This window comes from Zootoca vivipara, chromosome 9 (assembly GCF_965207765.1).
Source record: "Zootoca vivipara chromosome 9, rZooViv2.hap1.1, whole genome shotgun sequence".
Classification (NCBI taxonomy): domain Eukaryota; kingdom Metazoa; phylum Chordata; class Lepidosauria; order Squamata; family Lacertidae; genus Zootoca; species Zootoca vivipara.
Window position 1 is genome coordinate 38,367,340 of NC_142592.1, and position 16,026 is coordinate 38,383,365.

General features: G+C 42.5%; 1 protein-coding gene across 6 annotated transcripts in view; it reads right to left on the reverse strand.

Moving 5' to 3' along the window:
* ANKS1B (ankyrin repeat and sterile alpha motif domain containing 1B) overlaps positions 1-16,026 on the reverse strand; it is a 327,182-nt gene that overhangs the window by 202,683 nt on the left and 108,473 nt on the right. The window lies entirely within an intron of this gene.

The following is a 16,026-nucleotide window of genomic DNA, read 5'->3' on the forward strand; positions in this document are numbered from 1 at the left end:
TGACATCTTCCACACTGCAGTGCAGTTTCTCCTGCAAACTACTTGAGGATGGAAGGACTTTCTAATGTGGCATCCAACACATCATTAGAGATTGCTGCAAGGTGATGGAAAATGGGGGAAACACTCAAGCACTGGAAGTTTTTGTGCACATTTCTGAATAACCAGAAATAAATCCATTTCATAACTAACACAACTGACTTTTTTATATCATCTTTAATAGCTCTATAAATTCACTGTTCAAAGCTTTAGAAAGCTTCTTTCATGTTCGTACTAATATGACAGACCGTTGACTGTTTCTTTGTCAGTGGGGTACAATACATTAGGTCATTCGTTTCATTGTACAGTCTATCTGCATTTAATTATGGCTGTATTCAACCTACTCTTCAACAATAGTGACCTTAGTTTCAGCAGTTCATTTAATTTCACCTGCCATAAATACAGTTCCAAATTTCACAGGGATAATTTTGAAAATGAATCATGATAAATAAGTGTCAGTACAATAGGTCACAGGAAGCATGCTGATACTGATTAAAACTTCGGGAAAGGGTTCTTGCTTACCTTTTTGCAACAGCAGAAGATATTAAAAAGCTACTGAGAGTTTGCTCTTTTGAATGCAAATTTTTAATCTAGCACACTGCATTATATACATCTTATACATATTTTAATATCATATGCAAAAAGTATGAGGCTGTCTAAAAAAAATGCCCAGGAGCCTAAGAATTTCATGACTAGGTCTGCATGTGCAACTCAGGCTATTTACACATCACCATAGGAGGAGAAAAGATAATTTGCATAACAGCTTGCATATACTAACATATATCCATAAATGCAAATTTAGAAAGAGTATAGAAAAATAAATCTCAGCATAATGGGGAAAACTGTGACCAGGTTACCTCCAGGCTTGCCCAGTCCACTTCCAGATAATAACTGCTAATAGGCAACTTCAAGGCTCTTCCTTCTTAGAGTTTGTTATCTTTAAAACTGAACTTGGGTGTAATATAGCCCTTGAAATAGAGCAAGAATGAGGAGCCTGTGGCTACTACAGATGCTGCTGGCAGGGACGATGGGAGCTGGAGTTGTATGGCATCCAGAAGGATGTCTTTAAATAGGGGATAGTATTCTTAAAGTTGGACGCGGGTGGCGCTGTGGGTTAAACCACAGAATCTAAGGCTTGCCGATCAGAAGGTCGGCGGTTCAAATCCCCACAACGGGGTGGGTTCCTGTTGCTCGGTCCCTGCTCCTGCCAACCTAGCAGTTCGAAAGCACGTCAAAGTGCAAGTAGATAAATAGGGAAGGTAAACGGCGTTTCCATGTGCTGCTCTGGTTCGCTAGAAGCGTCTTAGTCATGCTGGCCACATGACCCGGAAGCTGTACGCCGGCTCCCTCGGCTAGTAAAGCAAAATGAGCGCCGCAACCCCAGAGTTGTCCGCAACTGGACCTAACTGCCAGGGGTCCCTTTTCCCTTTACCTATTAAAGTAGGGCACCCTATTCTGATGTTCCATGACAAACTAGATTGTAAATGGAAGATGACTTTAAAAGGAATTACTGCCTGAAGATAACAGCTAAAAGTCTCACTGGATGTGCATAAGCCATTTGTATCTCAATGAGTTTGCTAATTAGTGTAATGAGATAGGGATCCCAATGCCTACCGCACTGTTCCACATCCTAATGCTTTTTCCTGAGATAATTTATCTAAAAACAACTTTTCCTAAATGTGAACATTCAAAAGAGAGAGAGAGAGAAAAATGATGGAACCCCAAGAATAATATGGAATTAAATTTATTTGAAAATTAGTGGATTGGTTCCATTAACATACTTTTAAGTACCTTCTTTAATAACTCCCAATCAGGATTATAACAGAGTGCTTATATGGCACAAGCTGCCAAAGCTTGTCTAACCAAACTCCCCACTTTCTTAGTTGCAGCACTAGGAAAAACACTGGGTAAGGAGAGAGTGGAGGATTCTGTGCTAATCCCAGAAAGTAGTAACTTGAACAATTATGCAATTAGTTCCTTTTAATTGACAAGAATGAAAATGATGTTCAGGTACCAAGGAAAACATGGAGAACATGTTTTCTCTTAGGAATGTAAGTTTGCCCATTTACAAATCAGAGTAGAGCACTTCTGCATATTGGCTTGCATCAATACCTCACAACTTGACTGCCTATGCTGAACTTGGTGCTGGACACTGAATATAAAATTCAGAAAATCTTAGGTTGTAATCCTGGGAACAGACTTCATTGTACACTGTGCAACTTAATGGAACGATAAACACCTACCACCTGGTACTCAATGGTCTGAAAATCTTTCTACCCTTTCTATATAGCTTATGTTCATCAATCTTGTTTGGATAACTATTTGGACATATGGACTGCCCATATTAATTTATATGTTTAAAGTCAGGATTCATGGAATACTTTTATTAATGTCAGCTGACAATGTTTATTTACATCCCCCCTGCTATATTTGCAATAGGTAAAATTAAAATAAGCAAACAAAATCTAATGAGTAATCATTAGACTGCATTTTACAAAGAAAAGCTGCATTTTACAAAGGATTCCAGGTGGAATTCATGCCAATTTGAAAACAATGGGACTTAAATGATTCAATACTAATTTGTCATAAACATTTCAGTGGTTCTATTCAAAGCATAGGTAGGTCTTATCCCCACATTTCTGGTCTAGAATTGAATTCTTTACAGCTTCTGCAGCCTACATGATGCTAACCAAACAAAGTAAGCAAGACAGCATGTCTGACAGTAGCAATCTGTTAAAGCTAGAAATGGTACTACTGTGTTTGAGAAGTTGTGAATACATATTTCTGGCTTCTTGATTGAGCAAGTGCTCTACAGAGCTTATTTCTCAAGGGAAAACAAGTGTCCGCCTCACCAAACAAGCTATAAAGACATCCTGTCTGTAACTACATCCTGGCATCAACACTGACACACCAGGGAAGCCTCTTATGGCCTGGAACTTTATTCTTCTCATGCAAAAGAATAATCCTACTGTTCATGTATAAAACAGTAGCACTAAGGATGTAAACAAATATTAGAGCCAAAACAAAAACAAAAACTGGAGGACATGAAAATTCTGTACTACAAATCAGGTTAACTGCAATTCTCTGATTTAATACAATTGAATACAATACATGTGTTTTGACTCAAATTAAAAAGGTATAAAACTGATAGAGATGGGTGAGTGGACAATAAAAGAAAACCTATCCTGATGCCCTCAACAGCAAAGAGAAAATGGGAGGAAAGGTACTTGCAATGCAACCATATGTACATCTACTCAGAAGTAAGTCCTGATGAATTCAACGGGGGTGAATTCAATGGAGATTACTTTGGGGTAAGTGGTTGAAGAACTGAAATCTTCAGCCTTAGGAGGCTGAACTCAGTGGGACTTACTACTGAGTAGGCATGAATGTGCTATTTGTTTTCTTACTTACGTGTTAAAAATATCTGTGGATATTCTCCAAAGGGACATCACAGCATCATGTGAGCAGGGTAACACTGCTGCAAATACACTTTCATGAAATTCTTTTGAGGTACACCTTTTGGTTTTACTTAGTCAATGATGCACAGCTATGGCTGGTTTGCCATTCCTGAATCAATACATCCTGGCTGCAGATATCCAGGCACTAATTACCTCTCATATATATTATGGTCCAGAAGCAGCTCTGGCAGGCTTTTAAGGATATTGTAAGAAAAAATCAGAAGATTTAGACTCTAAAGTTTCAGAAAATGCTGTAGTGTATGATATCTAATGATCATACTAATGCTGCAGGAGGTATCCCTAGGAAGAGCATTCCACTACTGAATCCAGCCATCCTGCGAACAGACCACCAGCCAGTGCCACTGGTGCTCCTGGAAACTGAATACTACCCTCAGAGGCAGAGCTAGCTGCTCCAGCACCCAGAGTGGCGCACATGCTGTGCATCCAGGGATGACACCTGGGGCGGACCGCACCCACCTTCCTCCACCAGTGACTACCCTGCTCTTCCACTGATATATTCAGAGCAACTAGTTGCATAGGTTAAATAAATAAAACAGAGATCATAAAATATAATGGGCTAGATCCAAATATATGTTGCTGTGGTGGTGCTGTTCTGCAAACTGTATCACTTTGAATTCAAAGCAAATAGGTAGACAATGGAGCTGACAAAGGATTGGATTATATGTTCCCACTTGCAGACACCAGACTAAAGTCTGGCAGCTACATTTTGAACCTACGGAAGTGTCTAGACCATTTTCGCAAATTAGTCGCAGGTAGAGTACATTAAAACAGTGTAGTCAGAAAGTAGCCAAAGTTTGGATAACTGAGGCCAACTCTTGTCTTCTACAGGAGAGCCTGCAGCTGGTAAACAATATCAAGCTGCCGAAAGGTGCTCCTAGTCACCCCACCTGGGCAGCATGGGAAAGTGATGCATCCAGAAGCATCCCCAGTGCTGCTTCAAAAGGAAGGCAACCCAGTCAAGAGCAGACTGAACAACCTCACCTACATCTGCAGTACTTTTCATCAACAGCACATCAATCTGAGGTCTGGATTAAGTTTAAATTTGTTAAGCCGCCCCCCCCCCAATCCATTCCTTTGATGGCACCAGACACCAGTTTATCATTCCTTCTGATTTGCATGCAGATGCAGAACCATTTCCCTTTAGAGAACTTTCTCTGTCTAATTTTCTATACAATCAATGGACTCCTATTTAATAGCCAGCTGTACAAAACTGATTTATTCAATGTGTGTGTAAAAAGTGCTAATAGTATGATAAACACCAAGAGCATTAATTTCATTGTCAATTCCATAGCCTTGTAATTACCTCTTACACAGGCAGCGCTTTTTCTTATGGTAATACCAGCTACCTCCAAATGAATTTTAAAAATAAGTTTCCAGTATTAACTAAAGACTGTATATTTTGAGACATATTTCTTAAATAGGAGCTGAATCCACATACACAAAATAATTCATGACAAGAGATGGAGGACTGTGTAGCCCTTCAGGTGTTGCTGGACTAAAACTCCCATTTTCTCTGACTGCTGGACCTGCTAGCTGGGGCTGATGGAAGTTGGAGTCCAATAACATCTGGAGGACCACATGTTCCTTACCTCTACTATATATGCTGCTGTCTCCTGTGCAGCTATATGACCCTGTCATGGGAATGTGGTTACAAGAACACAATGGGAGTAAGGTAGGGAGAAGGGAAACCAATGAAGTTTTGCATGAAATGTGAGGACAGGGGGAAAGGTTTTCTAAAATATGAGTGGTTAGAAATCATGAAATGAAAGGTAAGTGGTATTTCTCAAGAGTGAAAGCCATTAACAGCTGCCCTCACTGGATTAGAGTCAAAGAGGGCACAAAGTCACACAAGTCACAAAGGGGTCAGATATTGTCACAGAACTGACAAAACCAGCTGCAAAATGATATCATCACTGGGGTCATACCATTGCCCCCCTGGCCAAAATGTTTCAGGTGATCTTGAGATAGAGAATTCAATCAGGAAGGCATCCAATGAAGGACATGTTGCATAGGTAGCCAACATGGTGTTATCCCATCAGTTGTGATGAGTGGGAGTTAAGAGTTCAACAACCTCTGGAGGGACCACATAGGCTACCTCTGCATTATAGTAATGGGTGCCTTCAAATATCCTTACATAAACTGGATAAATGATAAATGCATATCCTGGAACTGAGAAAGTGATAAAATTTTCAGATATCCTGAAAAACCTGGGCCTCAAAAACATTTGGTTATGGAACCAACAAGAGGGCATGTGATCCTGCCCTTAATCCTTTGTGGCACCTGGTGTGAGATGTTAAGTGCTGTAGAACATATAGGAAATAATGACCACACACTGTAAAAAAAGATTCATCCTAACAGAATGAGGAAAAGAAAAATGAAAGGAAAGTATAGAAAATACGTAGCAAAATGGTTGTGAGATTAAATGCATTTCAAGGTACAGATTGAAAACTCACAAGTTATAAGGAAAGACATCCAGTGCAATCCTTTGCGTGTTTATTCAGATGTAAGTCCTAGTATGTGCTATGGGAATAAAACTTCCAACTGAGTAAGCACAGGATTGCAGCCCAAGTCAAGTATAGAAGATGCTAAAGTGAACCAATTGCCAATGAGTTAATGAGTTTTCCCTTGACATTGTTTATTAATTATTATCCATGATCAATGCGGAACGGTGTGGGTTTTTTTTTAATAGCTCCAATTGTCTAAGCCACTCTTCATAGGGGAAATTCACCATCAGTACTCCAAATATTTTAGCTAACCTTTTCAGTACTTTCATGGAAGCATATCTTCCATGAAAGAGAAGCTGGGTTATTAATGGCTGGCACAGGAAACTGCTTTTCAAGTTTCACAGACTGCAGAGTGATATAGAACTATAAGAACCAGCATTTTCCCCATGTAAAAGTCAAACATATATAAACTCCACATGCATAAAATGTCCTTTTCTTCCTAAGGCTTATCAGCTATATAAATAACTTTAAAAGGATAGTTGTCCTAATAGACAAATTAGTATCATGGACTGGAAATTCTATGCATTCATTCTGATCTGCAGTTTGACCTTCAGCAAATCACTTCGCTACTCACTCACTATTTCAATTGTTAACTGGCTATGTATAGCAAGAAGCAGAAGACTTGGAAATTGGCAAGCATTTTTCCTGCTGGAAAGGATAAAGTGTAAGATTTGCATTTCTAGACTTTTTGAACACTAGCATTAGACAGTATTGTTGTTTCAGGGATAAAAACATGAAAGACAAATTATTATCATATTGTAAAATGTTTATGTGCCCAATTCAGGTTTAATACATGCCAGCTTAAATCAATTTGTGTCATCTCCAGGATAAATTCGAATATGCTCTTTCACTTGTGCATTGTGCAAAGTCATCATCACAATTATGGCACAATACCAATACATTCTTTCTCTGGGCAAAATCTATCAGCAAATGTTTTTTCTCTTTCTTTTTTATCACAGTTAGGGATTTGCACGGTACTACGCCTGGAGTCACTACAGAATGCTTTAAGTATACTTAGGAATATATAAGCCATCAGACATCCAGTATCTTGGTGTTTTTTCTGGTTGCTTAGGCAACCCAGTACCACTGTTATAAAATGGAGAATAAAAAACTAATCTTCTTGAATGGAAAGCCATTCAGATTTAAAAGGGTCCAGTTTGTGGGTAGTTTCATTTACCAAAGAAGTCAGTAGAACTCATTCATCTCACATCAGGTATAGTCTACGTCACTTGTACTAAATAGAAGAAATATTAGCTGGTGTTAATCTTTAGATTACATTAAATTGTTGGGGAGAAATAATGGATCAATTTAGTTTTAATCAGCGCTCAGAACGATTCTAAAAATATACTATTATATTGAAAATGGCCTCAATTAGATCCTGAAGATCATATTCAAAGCGTGGGAATCCAAATTCTCAGGTAAATCATTTCCCCAAATGAAATTAGTTTATTAATTTAAGCAATATAATAAAGCAACTATGCTAGGTTTTGGAATGTATATACCAGGGAGATGATTTACATCACAGGATGACAGGCAACCAAAGAATTGCTCTGCCTATGCATGGCACAAACCACATAAGCAGAGTCCAGGCAGCTTGGTTTATGTAGCACTGAGATAGTTTGTAGGTACAGTATAGGGAATTACTGGCCCAAGCATTGCTTCTCCATGTTATTACCATGGGCAGAAGAGAGACTGGTAAGCCAAAGTTATCAGGCAACCTGGGGATCTACTGGCCATATATAAGAAGTGCCCTTGGCTTGTTTCCAGCAACTCAGTTCACACCATGTCTGTCCTGAACAGCATTAACTGTCTCTAGACCCCTTTGCCTGCCTGCCCATTAGCCTGTCTTGAACCACATTGCCTGCTTCTGCCTTTCTGACTTAGCCTAGGGGAGTCATATAAATTAATAAATTTGAGTGCCAAGGGAATCATAGAATTGTATAGTGGCAAAGTACCCCAAGGTCAGTCCAACCCCTGCAGTGCAGGAACATGAGACAGTGGAAACCAAAAGCAAACATATTGGAAAGCAGTCATTGGAGTAAATGAATTTCTTTTACTTATGAAAATAAAAAGCCCTACCAGATCACACCAAAGGCCCATCTAGTTCCGTATTCTGTCCTTAATCGGGTCCTCGGGTCCAAGAGGGTACGTGTTGCGGTGGGACCTGGCAATCAGGCCCTGTGTTGTGGCTGGGAACATTGAAGCGGCCACAACACACTATTGGTGGTCCCTCAATCTTGGGAGCAATTGGGCATGAGGGATGCCAGTCAAAGCGATCAAGGGACCACTACTTAATCTGATGCACATGCCCTGAGCTTCCTCTTTCGGGCTCAGTAGATCGGAACAGTACCTTGTCTCTGCTGCTGACCCGAAGGAAACAGCGAGAGACCAGTTTTTAACAATGAGACAGTGAATCATTTCAATTGTCCCTTTATTATCTTGTCCCCCCCCCCAGCTTAATTTCTTTATTTTGAGCCTTTTAGAATAATTTTCCCCTTTTCTTCTCCCCCCACCCACTCCCCCTATTTGGTAGGGCCCTTTGGCCCTGGGGGCTTTGCCCCTTTAGCAGTCCGCTATACAGCCCATTTGAGTTCCGTTGCAGCCCCTTCTTGATCTGAGCACGTGCTGTGATCTTCTCCGCTGCAACCGCAGCCGTTTGGCTATTCACTGAGGCTTGCGGTAAACGCGGCTTGGATTTTTACCCCTTTTATTGCTGTCGGCTTAATGAAGAGTTTCCCTCTCATTTTAGCTGTTCTCTGGTTGCTATTTTTCTTGCTGAAATTTTGAAGTACCTTTTGGGATTTATTCCTAGCTTCGAAAGGGTAGCGGGCGGGCAGTTTGGCGGGAGCGCCATTTTGAGGGCACACCCTTCTTCATTAAGGGAGCCATCTTGTTTTGGCGGGAGCGCCATCTTGCGCTGGGCGCCATCTTATTTGGTGGGAGCGGCATCCTGTTGCACAGTTTGATTTACAGTTTTAATTGGATTTAATTCTGTGATGGCTTTTGCTAGCTTTATAGTGTGATGCCGGTGAAACGTAATCCAAGCCCTTCTATCCCTGGGAGAAGGGTGATAAGAGGCCCTTCACAAGCGCTCCATTCTGCCCCACCTCCGGCTTTGCCCCAAAATATTACCGAGTGCTTAGTCCATTATAGCCGATGTGGGATCCGATCCTATGGCTTTGGCCAGGTTTTCCTCTGAAGCTGAATCCTTAGTGCAATGCTTTGGTGGGCTGCCCGCCTCGCAGCTGGGCCCTTCAATTTCTGCCACTGTTTTTGAGGTCCAGGCCCCTTCTGAGAGTGAGGGGAGTGAGCATTTTGATCCTTTTGGGGTTTTTTTCTTCCCAGCTTCAGCAACGTGCTGCTACAGTACCAGCTAGTGCTACTGACCAGCGGAGAGTTGAGTTACTCTGCTGGCATAAAGCTCTTTGATCCAATGGAGACTTCCATCAGCAGAATGAAGACAGAGACCATTTTGGCAATTCCTCACTCCCCCAAGCCCCCCCCCGCACCATGCCAATGGTCCACACTGTTCTGAAGGGTCCCCCAATGCTCAGGAGCAGATTTTGAGGTGTGTGGAGGGGAGAAGATAAGATTATGTCTGTCTCCATTCTGCTGACAGATGCCTGCTAGATCAATGAGACTTCCATTAGTAGAATAAAACACAACCATGTCTTTCCCCAACCATGTAGATGTAAGTCTTTTGTTGCCAGTGAACAGCATACAGGGCCGTCTTAAGCATACCCGGCGCCCTGGTGCGAAGATACCTCCGGCACGCCCCCCATTTCACAGAGGTCCCCCCCCAGTCCTTCCAGCTTCCTTTGGGCTCTTACCTCTCCAGTCCCGGCCTTGCACAGAGCGCGCAGGTCGAGCGCCACTGCTGCCGCCTTTGGCAGCCGCGGCGGGAGCTGCATGGGGCTCGGCGGGGATGTCTTCATCACCTTGCACTGCCGCCGCACAGCCACTGGCCGAGCTGCTGGGCGAGGCTCTAGTGGCACCCGACGGCTCGGCGGTGCCCGTGGCCTCGCTGTTGGCGCGGGGCGTCTCGCTCGTGGGGCTCTACTGTGGCGCCGGCAGCGGCGCAGCCGGAGCCGCCGCCACCGTGGCAGGAGCCAAAGCCAGAGCTGGGCCAGGTGTGGAGCTGGCCACCTTCTACGCGTGCTTCCAGCTGGCCTGAGGCAGAGCCAGAGCGGCGGCGTATCAGCAGCAGCGGCAAGTGATAAACGCCGGAAGGTGGGCGCTGCAGAGCGGGCCTGAGCACCCAGGCGCCCCGCGCCACTAGAATCAATGGGCGAGCCGGCCCCGACAGCATATAAATAACAAAAAGATACTGCTAGCTATTCTGAGTACAGATCAAATGCTGAACTAGATTATTTATCACTGTCTGCATGAACCCAACCACTTTCTAGGTTCCACAGGTGGTCTGTGGTCTGTGTGCAAACACTGCATACATCAAGAATGAGGAATATTTGGCCCTCCAAATGTTGCTGAACCATAACATCCATAATCACTCCATATTGATCTCACTTGCTGAGCTCTCTCAAGGAGGTTTCCTCACAATTCAGGTTCTATTTCTGAGAAGATCCTGACCTTCGTTGCCACTTACCATTGGTCTAAGGTAGTAGAATTACTGTAGTACAAAGCTGTTCTGTTTTTTGCAGCTTTTGAGAGAGGATACAAAAAAAAAGCCTATATGGCTACTGAATGGACATTATGAGTTGCTAATGCTGGTGATTTTGTTGTGTTGGTTTATTATTGTATTAAATTTGTCTTTATCGTTATTTCTATAAAGCTCTGCTTGAAGCTACCTCAAGTCTTGCAGATGTAGGGCAGACATACTTTTTGAAAAACTGAACACATTTCTATTATACCAGTGCTGTAGAATTTTTGAGAGTACTTTAACGTTTTGAGAGCCAATTTAAAATCCTTAAAATGAAAACTTATACATGTTAATTAAAAGTAAGTCCTACTATTGTTGTGGGACTTACTCCCAAGAGCATGAGCATGGTATTGCACTTAAGAGTCCAATTTTATCCTCTTGGAAAGCCTTAAGATTTAAGAACCATTTTCCTTGACTCTATGTATATGATAAGGATAGCAAAGGTTTTCCAACACATTTCCCCCTTTCACAAATGTGTAGTCCCAGCATGCTTATCTAATTATGGTTCTGTTTGCAGAGCCATACTTGCCTTGAACTACATCTGGGACTAAATTAAACAGGTTTTGTTTATTCAAGGTTGTAGCTCCCAAACACAGTTCCTATAATTACCTTTCCTGAAAGGAAACTGCTATTGCCATTCTCCCTAGTTACAAAGAAAACCTGAAACAGATGTTTCGTGCACACTGTTTATGCCAAAGCAACGTACGCAGAAATAAATTCACCGTGTGTTACTCTGGACAATCCCATTACAAATGAAAAGTGAGGCAATATTTTTTATTTAGAATACAGATGGCAAACATGTGGCCCTCCAGTTGTTGTTGGAGTCCAGCTCCCAACAGTTCTAGCTAGCATGTTCAATGCTGCAAGGTGATGAGAGCTGAAGTTCAATAACATCTGAAGGTCTACGTTTCCCTGTCCATGATTTAGACCAACTAATGTTCCATATGCAGCATATAATAAGCCTGAGACATACCTAGAACTTTTCTTTACATTGAATGTTTCACACAAGGGCCAGGTTCAAGGTGTTATTATTAGTGTATAAAGCCCTTAATAACTTAGGACCAGTTTACCTACAAGATTGCTTTACCCCACATGCACCCACTTGACTGCTTTGATTGGTGGAACTGGCACGACTTAAAGTTCTGCATTTGTAAGAACTCAATCGTTTATGGTGTAACAGCACCTGCACTTTGGAACTCCTTGTCTATTGAAAGCAAGCAGGCACCTTTCCGGTACTCTTTCTAGCATCTGCTAAAAACAATTCTGTTTAGACGAGCCTACCCAGATGCTTACAAAGCTCAGGTAATTTTAATCTGTTTTAGTATTTTAACTTTTGTTTGTTTTAAAGTGGGGTTCAATTTTTTTCTTGATTTTACTGTTTTTATCTTTTGTAAACTGCTTTGAGGTTTACTACAATCAAGCGGTGTATGCATTTAAATAAATAAATAAATGGCTGAAGGAACAGGGTCAAGTCAGCCATGAGGATAGATTGAAATATATATGGGCATGTTCTGTTTTAAACTTCTTAAATTGTCAAAACAAACAGAAAAGAATTATTGGAGCAAGCTGGTAACGGAGCAAGCTGGTATTGGAGCAAGCTGGTAACGGAAGAATCTGACAAAGACTGTATTTTTTAAAAAAACCAAGAAAAAATGTCACAGCTGCTTTAGTTTCATGCCACATATTCTCCTCCGGGGCAAGTAGTTGGATTAGATAACCTGTAAAACCCTTCTAATTCTGATTCTGCACCACCAAGAAATTTCAAAAAGCCTATTCATTTCATTACAATAGCAAGAATGATGATTAGCTCTGAAAAACACCCATGGGCTAAATTCCATTGTTAAAAGCATGCACATCACATACATATAATTCAGGTCTGGTTGTTTTAGTACTGTAAAAAGAAGCTGTACAGAGCAGTATCTCACCGAATAATTATAGGGAAAATCTTTTTAAAAAAATGTTCCAATATTTTTCTCTCTCTCTATCTCTCTGGATTAGAAAAATCCTATATGCCAAGGAAAATATTGGGTAATACTTTTATGTATAATCATATTCATGATTCATGATGGCTCCTACCTGTAGTGTTACAATAATAGCATTCAGAGAACAAAAGCATTTCTTCCCTGGCCAGCAGCTACCATTGCAGTCTGCTAAAGGTTAGTTAACTTGTTTTAAGTGCCAGTAGACCTTCTGATACATAATTTTTATCTCCTCTCCCTCCTGTTGTACATGTTAAGAATATCTAAAGGAAAATGCAGCACCTGCTATTTATTTCATTTTTATTTCATTTATTTATTAAATTTCTCTACCAGCCTTCATTCAAGGATCACTGGGCAGTTTACAATATAAAAACACAAAATACATTGTAGCAAACAAAAACATTGCCCCCTCCCACAGAATAAAAGGCCATAGATTGTTTTATTAGCCAAAGGCCTGGAGGAAAGAGAATGATTTTGCCTGGCACCTATTATTGCTGCCAAAGAGACTTCAGCTGCGTAGGCCGATTTTCTCCTTCATGGAAACTTGAAAAGGCCTTCTGTTCCTCAAGGGAAAGAAAAGCAGCATCTATCACTGTGGCTAGAGAAGCTGCAGCTGCATATTCCTGATTGTCTCCTCTTTGGGTTTTAAAAAACTGCTTTCCCTACTTGTACACAATGGAATGGGACGCAATAGAGATCTTTCTTTGCGTGGAGCTCTTTAAGACAGCGTGACTTAAAGACAGTGGGAGAATAAGGTGATTAATAGCATATCTCTTGCTAAAAAAGGTGGGTGCCGCAGCCCCAGGCTCTTCACTGCTTAAGCAACTGCTTTCTTCAAGAGCAGTTTGTACTCATTCCCTTCTCTGTCTTTCTGTCAGAACAGAGTTCTGCTCATGGGGATGCAGGGAGAGGTAGGTAACCCTACCTAGCAATCTCAACCTCTTACTCTAAAGTCCATCTCCAATGTTCTGGAGTGAATGCTTGACATCAGTCCAAGAGCTATTAACTTTGAGGAAGATCTGAGTATACTTTCTTCCTGGGTGCTGCTGACAAATATAGTATGTTTGGCTATAACGTGGGAGATCTGGTTTGAACAACCCATGCCCTAGATTGTCTTTTAAGCTACAAAACAGTCCAATTGGAGAATGGGTAAAAATCACAAAGCAGAGCTGAATGCAAAGACTTGTTGTCACACAACTGCTGAAAGAAAAGGCTTCAAATTAGGCTCAGACTACTTCAACGTCCTTTAAAAACATGATGTTCCATTTCTCATATATTCCTATTGTCACTTTCCCTATGGCTGGAAGCAGCCTGCCAAGAACAGCCTCTTTAACGTGTGTCAGATATAAACAGCAAAAGGAACATTGAGGCACTAGCAGGTTATGCCCCGTAGCTTGAATTTTTTTCTCCTGCCAGATTCTCGCACAGCCCAAGCCTCATTATCATTTGCAAGTAAGGGATTAGCTTTTTATTTAGGCAAATGTTTAATATTCTGAGTTTGTTTCTTTAAGCAGATATGGTAAGTCAGTGGCTGTGCCCCCCCCCCAAAAAAACTGTATAAGAAATATCTTCTCTCCTGTCAGCAATTTCAATAAATGACTCAAAGGATGAGTAAATTATTTGAGAACCACCAAGTCCAATGAGCACACAAAAGCATAATACTATGGCTGGGCACAGGCCCAGCCTTCCATGAGGTGAAAAGAGGCATTCGCCTCAGGTGGTGAATTATCACCATTCATGCCCCACAGGGTTGCCTAACACAGCGTTTCTCAACCGCTGTTCCCCGGCACACTACTGTGCCGCAGGACGCTGGCTGGTGTGCCGTGACGTGAGAAGGGCGATTTTGCAGCATCGTGGTCCCCTTTCGCTCTAGCTGCAGGAAGCCGGCCAGAGCCCCCCCCCTTTTTTTTTGCAAATAAATTTTGGGAGGGAGACCGAGGGAAAGCCGCCCGCTTCTCTCTCACGCCGCTTTACGGCTGCTGAAAACCCCCCGAGAGAGAGCAGCGCCGCCATACAGCGCCCAGGCTCCCTCCTCTCCCAAGGTAAAGGGATCCGCCGCCGAGAGTGGGAGGGGGGAGAGGGGGCGGGGGGAAGGAGGAGCGCAGGCGAGAGCTGGTGGGCAGAAAAGTTGGCCAAGTCGCGGCAAGGCGAGGCAGGCGCGCGCGCGCATGTAGCGGCTCGCGAACTGCGAGGCGCCAACCCGGCAGCGGAGAGCTAGAGCGCGCGAGGAGGGAGCGCGCGCAGGCGCCGCCGCCGCTCTTCCATTCTCCCAACACTAAGCGCTCCCCTCTCCCCTCCTTCCTTTTATCCCACACCCCCATCTTTGCCTCGCTTTCTCCCGCCCTGCCCGTGGCCGCAATGAGCTTGACCCGCCGGAAAGCAATATTTGGCAAGTGTTTCTTACAGTCATAATTATAATATAGGGCGGCAAAGAGTTGATTTTTAAAACTTTTTTAATGGTGGTGTGCCTCGTGATTTTTTTCACGGAACAAGTGTGCCGTGGCCCAAAAAAGGTTGAGAAACACTGGCCTAACACCTGCCACAACAAGCTGACCAGCCAACATTGCTGCCTGCCACCACTCCTTCCCTCTTGCCCACCTGCTGCTTCTGGCCTTCCTTTCTACCTGCCCACCCCCCTGCTCACACGGAGAGCGAGGCACTGTGGGCAAGGTTGCCCAGAAAGCACATGTACCACCACTAATACGTGACACTTTAAAATACAGGTTAAAAACACAGTTAAAAAATTCATGAAGTTTAAATAAAATTGAACGCCGAATTTTTAACATGTATTTCAAAGAGCCATAAAGTGCTGGTTTGGTTGCTCTCTGGGTGACCTCATCCACAAAGCCTCACTCTGAGTAGGGACCCTTTCCTCAGAGCAAAGCTGGGAGCACCCACAGCTGACTGGCTGAGTAGAGGACTGTGAGGCAGATATGGTGGCGGCGGAGAGTGGAGTGTGGGGTCAGGAGGACGGGAGAAGGAGAAGACTGCAGGAATGGTGGGAGAGATGCTGCTAGGACAGTCCCAGGCACCACAATGTCTTTTGCCAGCTCGAGCTAAGGAAGTAAGATTCTATTTTTAAGTAGTACCAGAAATCCAGTCTAGAAACCCAGAATTTGGGAATGTAGATTGGAAAATTAAACAAGCATGCTTTTGCTTCTTCAAGCTGAAAGAAGAAAATAAACAAAGGCTGCAATCCTTATCTGGGAGAATGTCCAACTGAACTCAATAGGACTTGCTTCTGAGTAGATTTATGAGATTGTACCTACATGATAAAATGAAGTGCACTTTATAGTCTACAGTGTGAAGCAGTTTGTTTAAGAGGTCAATAGTTAGAATTCTCTTTTTACAGCCTCTGCAGCGGGTTTTTA